This window comes from Telopea speciosissima, chromosome 9 (assembly GCF_018873765.1).
Source record: "Telopea speciosissima isolate NSW1024214 ecotype Mountain lineage chromosome 9, Tspe_v1, whole genome shotgun sequence".
Classification (NCBI taxonomy): domain Eukaryota; kingdom Viridiplantae; phylum Streptophyta; class Magnoliopsida; order Proteales; family Proteaceae; genus Telopea; species Telopea speciosissima.
The window spans coordinates 4477942-4487030 of record NC_057924.1 but is presented as its reverse complement, the minus strand read 5'-3'; the positions used below and the strand labels follow the sequence as shown (position 1 = coordinate 4487030).

The following is a 9089-nucleotide window of genomic DNA, read 5'->3' as shown; positions in this document are numbered from 1 at the left end:
TGTGGACCCAGATGTTCACCAAGCCATACCATGAAGATATGCAGTTTCTAATATGAAGCCTCGAAAATTTTTTGGACTTGATGGTATGTCTCCAATATCTTTTTTCAATATTATTGGGATATTGTGGACCCAGATGTTCACCAAGCCATACCAAACTATGAAATCATTCTTCCGGAATGTCTACTTAAAGGAATGAATAGTACTCAAATCCTTTTTATTATCTTATTTTTTTTTGTCTTCATCTTCTCGTCTTTTCGAATTCTAGAATCACAAAATCGAGATCGAATTCGTTCAAGAACTGTTAACAAACCGTTTAAGGACCATTAATGAGCCTATTACCTCAAATCAATAACAAAATCGAGATCAAATCTGTTTAGAATTGTGAAACCATAATCGTTTACAAATCAGAAAACTAAAACCGTTTAATAAATGATTTTGATTTCACAAATTGGAGCAGTTTAATAAACAATTCGGTTTTTATTTCTACCTACTATACTCTGAATCAAACCATTTAAACCGTACTTTTACAATAATTAAAAAAAAAACATTTAAACTATACCAGTTTTTTTAGGTGCCAAGTGGGCTCACCAATAGAGATGTAAAAGGATCGGATTCGGCTCGGATACGGATTGGATGTGATCGGATCCAGATATTCCCTGGCCGAATACAGATACCTCTAAACAGATTCAGATGGATTCGTATGCGGATCGAATTAATACTAAATAGATATATTTATAAGGATTATGTCATAATTAAGATAAATGACACCTAGGGTACCTAACGTCGCCAACTCCCTCGTCATCAGGTCACTAACTTCCTTGACCTTTCAGCACTAGACAGACGTCAACCCCCATACATGATCTTACAACACTTGTGATTTTGATACATTCGCCAAATTGGTACAACCCCCATACATGGTCTTACGACACCTGTGATTTTGGTAAACATTCGCCAAATTGTAGTTATTTATATATCGGATGTTTCCATTATTCCCTTTGGGATGCCTAAATCGGATTTTAATTAATCCGATTACTTAATTTTTAAAACCTAACGAGGACCTACATCACTGTCCCCTCTTCTTTTTCTTCTTCCTACCACAACCCCACTAGCCCCCACTCCCTGCTACAACCCAAGCCAACCCCACCAGCCCCTACCCCCGTTGCAACCCAACCCCATCACTTCGCCCCACCCTCCCATCTCCCCCTCCCTCTATTCATGAGGTGGGAGGTTGCACCGTGGCAGGGGTGAGTGATAAATTGCAGCAGGGGTGGCGGGTTGGGGAAGGAACAGAGGGAAGGGGAGATAGTGAGGGTCGGGCGTGGTGGTGGGGTAGGGGCGGGTGGGGTTGGGTTGCTACAGGGAGTGGGGGCCAATGGCGTTGCAGGATGAAGAAGAAGAATAAGAAGAAGAAGGGGGGATGGTGAGGAAATTTATTCTCTCAATGTGCACCACACTTAAGAATCCAACCGTACACCCAATACTTGAAAGGATAAAAAGACACCACTAACCATGTTTTTACAGTTGGATTCTTAAATGTGGTGTACTGGCAGTGCACCGCACTTGAGAGGATGAAAATCCAGACAGTGATGGGGCCATGTAAAAAAAAACAAAATAACTATTCATAAGGCCAAAATTGGAAAAAAATGAGTACTCGAGTTAATTAAAATCCAATTTAGGTACCTCAAACGCAATATTATATGAAACGTCAAGTATCGAAGCTACAATTTATCAAAACGTTAGGTATCCTAGTTGTCATTTATCCTCCTAACTGTATAAAAAAATAAGGATCTGATGCTTGATTATTTATATATATTCAATTATTAGTATGCTTGAAGTTATTTGTATATTTAGGAATTTCTAACTTATTGGAGTGTTTGAGTACCCATAAACGTTAAAGAATTGGAATCGATCCTTCTTATTATTAAACATTATTGGATTCTAGTTTTGAAATCATTTAAATAAATGAGATGGATCTTCCAAGTGAAAGTGGGTTGGGGATTGAATACATTAAGCAAGATAGAGGAGAGAGAGTTACTGGATTTTCTCTAAAAAGAAAGAAAATTAACCTTACCCAACAAGGAGGAGAGAGAGTTAACGGGTTTTGTTTAAGGGGAGAGAAAACAACAAGATAGAGAATGAATCCTACAAAAGAATAGAGGTGTGTAGCAAAGATAATAGTATTGATCCAAGTGAGTAGCCAAGATGTGAGGATCTAAATGATAGTTTAAGAGGTACAATGTGAGAGCAACATGTGTATAAGGACTAAGTGAGGAGTCAATGTGAGGGTATGTTGAGTTTGGGAGATTAGAGAAGGGTGTACAGGGGGCTTGGGTGTTGGTGTCAAATCGCAAGGATTGTACCATTTTCTCTTATCTCGATTCATAGTGGAAGTTGGATCACACTCCATGGATGTTGGCAGTTTTACCGAACCACGTAGATCTCTTGCCTCTTCTTTGTGCGTGTGCTTGTTTTCTTTGTGTTTTGTTGATCTTGCACATACCGTTTTCATGCGTTGCTCACATCGCAAAGAGAAAGTTAAAAACATTGTTTTTCCAACCTCAACAGTCTTCGATTTTACTTTTTTCTCATGTCCTTCAGAATGCTACTAGGGAGGCCCACCTTTTTGCTAAGGGTGTCTCTAGGTTTACCTTGACTCAGGTTTGGTAGTTGCGACCAACTCTAGTTCTTGTACATTCTCCTTTTGTTAGTCAAAGTTTCTATCGAGCCAATTTTCTTTGATAAATTTTCCATTCTCTAACGAAGAAATAGGGTGGACATTGATGCATAAATGATTGAAATACCAATACACAGAGTTGGGCCACACTTATTATCACACTACTATATTACTACTACTAGGGGTGCAAGTTTGGCCCTAATGGCCCGAGCCTACTCTGGCCCGCCTTGAGTTCAAACAGGGCTTAGGTTGAGATACCCCAACCCTGAGGGTGGGTCAGGGTTGAGAATTTTCAACCCTAAGTCAAGGCCAGGGTTGAGGCCTCGAGCAGAGCCCGGCCCAACCCAAACCCAACCCTATCTTTTTCTTCATGATCTTTCTTCTTCTTCTTCTACTTCTTCTTCCCAGCCTGGCCAGCCCATGCATCTCCCTTCCCCCCCCCCCCTCCCCCCCATGGTCAAGGTCAGCCTGGCCCGACCCTAAGGGCGGGTCAGGATTGGATTTTTCTAACCCTAAGTTAAGGTTCAGGCCGGGTTTGGGCTCAACTAAGGGGACTCAAGGTTGGGCTGGGATTTTAAAAGGCCTGGTCCAACTTGACCATGTTGCAATCCTTACTACTATTTATAATGTATTTATCTAGTGTTGAATATATTAATTGTAGTTTTAAGACTTTTAAGTCCTCCCAATGATTTTAAAATTTTCATTTTCCTCAAGTTATAAAGCCAGATTCAAACTGAAATAAATTCAAACCAAATAACCAAACCGAAATAAAATTGATAACAAACGATAAAACCGAAACTAAATACAAACCTGATAACCGAAACCAAATAGTAATCGGTTTGGGTTTGAGTTTTTTTGTCCTCGATTTATACCTATTACATCATGAATTAAAGAAGGAAAAAAACAAAAAAAAACCTGAACAGTTTAATTAGAACGGAACCGATAAACACCCCTATTTTCGGTTGTATGAAGTTAAAGTTTGACCTATATTTTGGTAATTAGCTAATATTTGACTTTCATCTCGGACCATATGGTTCTCTATGGGCAGGTAGCTTTGCTGGGTTACAAGTAATTTTCCTGTTTTGTAATTCACTAATTCTATTCTTAATGCTTTCTCATAATAAACTTCTTCTCTAAAGCAGATGACATAGACGAGGGCGAAATTAATTAATGGGAGAATGTTTTCTGTGTCGCAGTGCAGCTTGCGCCCAGGCAAATGAGGCATATGGACTGCCTGTGCAGGGGGTAGGGTGGTCATTGCGCCCACCCTCATGTGCCTGGATACAGGCTGCGCTGCGGCACAGAGAACAGGGTCCCTTAATTAATATATGATTCGTGCAACAAGAGCAAAGATTCCAGGTGAATAGAGAGATCAATGGGCTGGACCTTACATAGACCTATATAAGTTTAGAAGACAATCTCATGAATAAAGGGCTGGACCTGACATGGCCCAATATCCAGACTTGGACTTATCAAGCCGAGATTGGCCCAAATTCTTAAACCCAGTCCAGGTCATATTTTTCTTTGTTTTTTTTGGAGAAAAGTTCCTTGCATGGGACGCAAGGGCCACGCCCAGACACATTGGGGGAAGAAACGATCGCCCTGCCCCCATGAATGGTTGAATTTCCACCTGCCAATGTGCCAGTGCACACGCTCTCATTGGTTACCGTGCACACATGGCTCCTACACTACCATGCAGAGAACAATTCCCTTTTTTTTTAAAAAAAAATTAATAAGATTAGCAGTTCCAGTTTGGTGGGTAAGGCCAAGCAGCCAAGTTTAATTTGGTGGAGCTATTTTCAGCTCCATAACACCATAGTCGGTATCGTGAAGTAGTTCTGATGATGAACATTTAATTTTCACTTCACTTTTTCTTTCTCTTCCAATGCCTTTTTCAAGTAACGATATTTTTTTTTCAAATGCATTCTTTCTAAGATGTTTCCAACGGTTATATTTCAGATTTGTTTGTCCACACCATAGTTAGTTAAAACGAAAAAAAAAAAACACTTTGTTCATCATGGCATGTTTGAAATGTTTCAAGATTTGAATGGGACAATAAAAATTAAGGTCAAAAGGCTATTCCCATTCCATTCCAAAAAGGCAAAAACTACCCATGTGAGCTAAAGCCAGCTTTACTTGCTACATGATTTTGGCCTTTTGGCCTACCTAAATAAGGTATAGGTGGGGAGTGTGGGTGTTAATTTCATGGGCTTGATTTAGGGCCCATTATTTGGCTGAAGCACATATTCATGGATGTCTCATACCCAGAGTCTTAGACTTGGCCCAAATCTGGCATTTCTAGGCATGCGATTATAAAAATTATGGGTGACAGAATGTTGCCTGGGCCTCTAGAGCCTGCACATGCATGTTTTTGATCAATAGAAACGCATGCACAAGCATCGACCTAGTTGGTATTTCCGCCTTATCATGGGGGTAGGGAGGTACTTTTCATGGAGGCAAAGTAGAACTATGTCTAGGCACAAGAGCCATTCCAGTATTCCACTAGGTAGCGTTCTTTTCCCCCAAAATTATCATATTATATTAAATAATTATGCAAATTATACTATGACAACTGCCAATTGATGGCGTTATGATGATGAGCATTTAATTCCCACTTTCACTTTCTCACTCTCTTTCAACATCTTTCTTAAGGATTGGCTTTCTCTGTTTTTTTCTCTTTTTAAAATGCACTGTTTCAAAGAAGCTTCCAGTGGTTATATTCCAACAGCTACATGCCAATGCCTCTTTTCCCTTTCTCTTTTATATATATGTATCTTTCGGTTTAAGGAGATAGAGTTGATAATTGATATTTTGGGAACTCGTGGGTATACCATGGTGAGTCTTCATTGTGAGTTTGAGATCCTCTAATGATGAGTGAGTCCCATATTTGTGCAGAATGAACCCAATAAGCGTAAAGTTAATTGGCCCTTTCTGACTCTTATTACCTTGTATTTTTTTCTATCTTATTAGTATTTTTCTTTCTGAATTGCATCATCAATTTGATGAACAAGAAAAACTAGGAACCAAGCAAGTAGCAACTTATTAGTTTACTGTAATTAATTGACCTAGAGGTTATGGATATTATGTATATATATATATATTTTGGATATATAATAGGTGCAAACATTTATGTAATAATAATTCTTCAATCGATATGAATATATCTATGGATTTAAAACTGATAGTATCTGAGCTTTCACCTACAAACAATCTGGTCGATATGTCCGAGTGGTTAAGGAGACAGACTTGAAATCTGTTGGGCTTCGCCCGCGCAGGTTCGAACCCTGCTGTCGACGATTCTACATTTTTAACTAAAGAGTTAGCATAATGGTTCGAATTTTGATCTTCTATTAAAAAGAAGATCTAAGTCTATACAAGGATCTGTGGCGCAATGGTAGCGCGTCTGACTCTAGATTAGAAGGTTGCGTGTTCGATTCACGTTGGGTTCAAATCCTATTATACCATTTTATGTTTTTTAATCCCAAGGAGTTTTGCTAGTCACGGATACCGTGTGTATCAGTAGCACAGTAGCGATCCAGGCTAATATCGTATTCGTATCATATCAATTTTTTAGGTTACTTATACCCATTCCGGTAACGTGCACTAAAACCATGAGACCAACACCTCACAAAGAAGAGGTCATGAATTCAATTATCCTGCGGGCCCAACTATCGAAAACACCAATAAAAAAAAAAAATCTCATTGTCCATGTTCATTTTTTTGCCGTTCTTCAAAATATTTAGTCATATTTTTTTACTGTTCTCAGTCAAATTCTGAACCATTTTGAACACACCATATATAACAAAGAAATTTTTTTTTTTTTTTGTTTTGCATTCCAAAATACTATGGATATGACTGGACAGGGTTGAGAATGGACAGTAAGAGTTAAATAGGGAGACTCATTGCCTGACCATTTATTGATCAGGTTGGAAGATACCAAGTTAACAGTACAGAAGCCATATAAATTAATATATTATGAGGTAATGGTTTGTGTCCTTAAGAAGGATCAAAAGAGGCTGCCTAACCATGGTTCTAAGTATCCATATCGTATTGCCCGTATCGAACGATATATATTGATTTTACTAGTCATTGATACTGTGTCGATACCATATCGATAGCACGGTATGGACAAAGGATAAAATAATCAAAAAATTCATTTTTAAAGAAATTTAAGAATAATTTTACTTGATACAACCGATCCAAACAGATACAGTATCGATATCATTTCGATTTTTTGCTTTTTACTGCCTTGAGACTTGTGAGGGGAGTAGTCTTTGCTTTCTATTCAAAGTCTCAAAGAACAAAGTGGCTGGGACTGTCCTCACTTATCATCACCTCCACAAAACTAGAAAGTGGTTTAGCTTTTCAACCCAAAAGATAAAAAAGTGAAAGTACTTAATAGGTCCCAAGGAGATCTTTCTTTTACCTGAGGAGACCAAGTGGGTAGTGGATTATCCTACTTTCTTGTCCTTTGTCCCTATTAACACAGATATATCATATATGTGATAGAGAGAGAGAGACAGATGAACGCTTGCTTAGAATTACAATTCTTGAATAAAAAAAGATCGTATCCAGTGCATAAGGCTCCCGTATTTAGCAAAGTTTGGGGAGGGTCTAATATACATAGTCTTGCCTCTGTTTCCAGAAAGGCAGTCTCCAAAACTTGAACTCGTGATCAAGCATTCAACAACTTCACCAACACGCAATTCTTGAATAGAACTCAGAAGTTGATTGGATTAGAAGTTAAAATCTCTTTGTTTGCATAGAATGATGAACAAAAACACTTTTTTTATATGGAAATTTTAGTGTGACCCAACTCAGCCTTGATATTATCTTTTATCTTCTTTAAGGAAGCTTCAGTACTAGAGACGCCTAGTCTTGTGAAACCTCCTAAGTTAAAGCAATAAAGTCCAAGAAAAGTAGGATCCATATCCTATATGGCGCGTTGCCCGTAGTGGGCTGAGTGGCGCAGACTAAGCCACGCTTGCAAAGATCGTCTTATCCTTACTCAAACATTTTGCTCGAATGGAAGTAAAGCGGTCATTACACGCGTAATCCCATAACCCAGTCTGCATCAAGCCCCTACGGGCACCTGCACGATAGAGGATCTGAACTGAGAAAAGTATATTATCCTTTTAGTCCAAAAAACAACAAAACTTTAAAGAGCTTGTTGTTGTTGCAATCGCAAGTGATTACTTACTTCAAGTTTGCCGAGTGCGCTATCTCTGTAAAGTGTAAAGTGATAAGCAATTGCAGTACGTACGTAGAAGCAGCCAAAAGGTGTTTTGTCTCGCTCTCTCACTTTCCCAACAATAGTTTTGGGGCCACAGGTCCGCAGATTCTCGACGCAATGCCTAGATCAGGACCCTCTACTGCTGCCGAGCTGCCACTATAGCCGTGTGGGCCCCGGACACAGCAAGGTGATGAAAAAACCATACTACCCTTGTCCAAGCACCTTGCAGGGTAAGGTGGTCTTTACTGCCTTGCTGTCAGAGGTGCAGGGCCAGTGGTGGCAGCTCGGAAGTAGAGGATCCGGATCCAGTCTTCACAATCCCCACTAATTAAAAGTTAAAACTAGCTAGGTCTTCTGTTGATTGAATAATAGGAAATTTTTTTTTTTTGTCAAAGTCTCTTAATCTAAACTTATATTTGCTTAAACTCTCCTATAAATACTTCATGGGATGATGTTCTCAGTTTGGAAGTGTGGTCTCTATGCCGGTGTGTGGGCCAATGGAGAGCATGCAGAAACAACAACAGAGATGCCATGTCCACCTTTCATGGGGATGGAGTGGTGATCATTTCGCCCCCTGTGTACAGTGCCTGTAAGAGGGTGAGATAGAAAGGGTAAATGGGTCATTTCTATAGGGTTTGAGAAAGAGGCACGTCTTTACCCTTGTAAAATATCTAGATTTACCCCTCATTCTCCCTTGGATTATCTTTTGCCAATCAACTTTTTTTAAAATCATACTTGTTATGTAGGACTTTTATCACCACTTCGCTTATAATCATTCTAATCCTTACCCCTACTCTTTTGATTTTTTCAATTTGAATCATATCATTTCTTCTTACTGAGCAAATACACGAGAAATCAAAACTATTTTATGGCAATAGCAATAGTTAAAAAGGGTTTTGGTCATTTTAAGTGTGTAACCAAGCACTAGTTACACTAAACCCTCACCAAGAAATCTTCATGGTTGTTTTGCCCGGCAATATTGACCTTTATATAATAGAGGGTATTTTTGGTATTTAAAATTTTAAACTTGATATCAGCTGATGTCATCATCATAATGACTTTTGTGTCTTCTCTTTTGTCTTTTGTTGGCGACGAGTGATGTCAACATCATGACTTTTTTCTTTTCATTTGATTTTTCCTTAGTGACGACATAGTGTAGCCAAAGATTAATCCTTTAAAAAG

The 9089-nt window shown here is 38.8% G+C and overlaps 1 non-coding gene across 1 annotated transcript; it reads left to right on the top strand.

Annotated features, from left to right (window-relative positions):
- The first annotated feature begins 5888 nt into the window (after positions 1–5888).
- On the top strand, positions 5889–5970 carry TRNAS-UGA. The gene has a single exon. It is a non-coding gene; the product is annotated as a tRNA-Ser (tRNA).
- The last annotated feature ends 3119 nt before the right edge of the window (positions 5971–9089 follow it).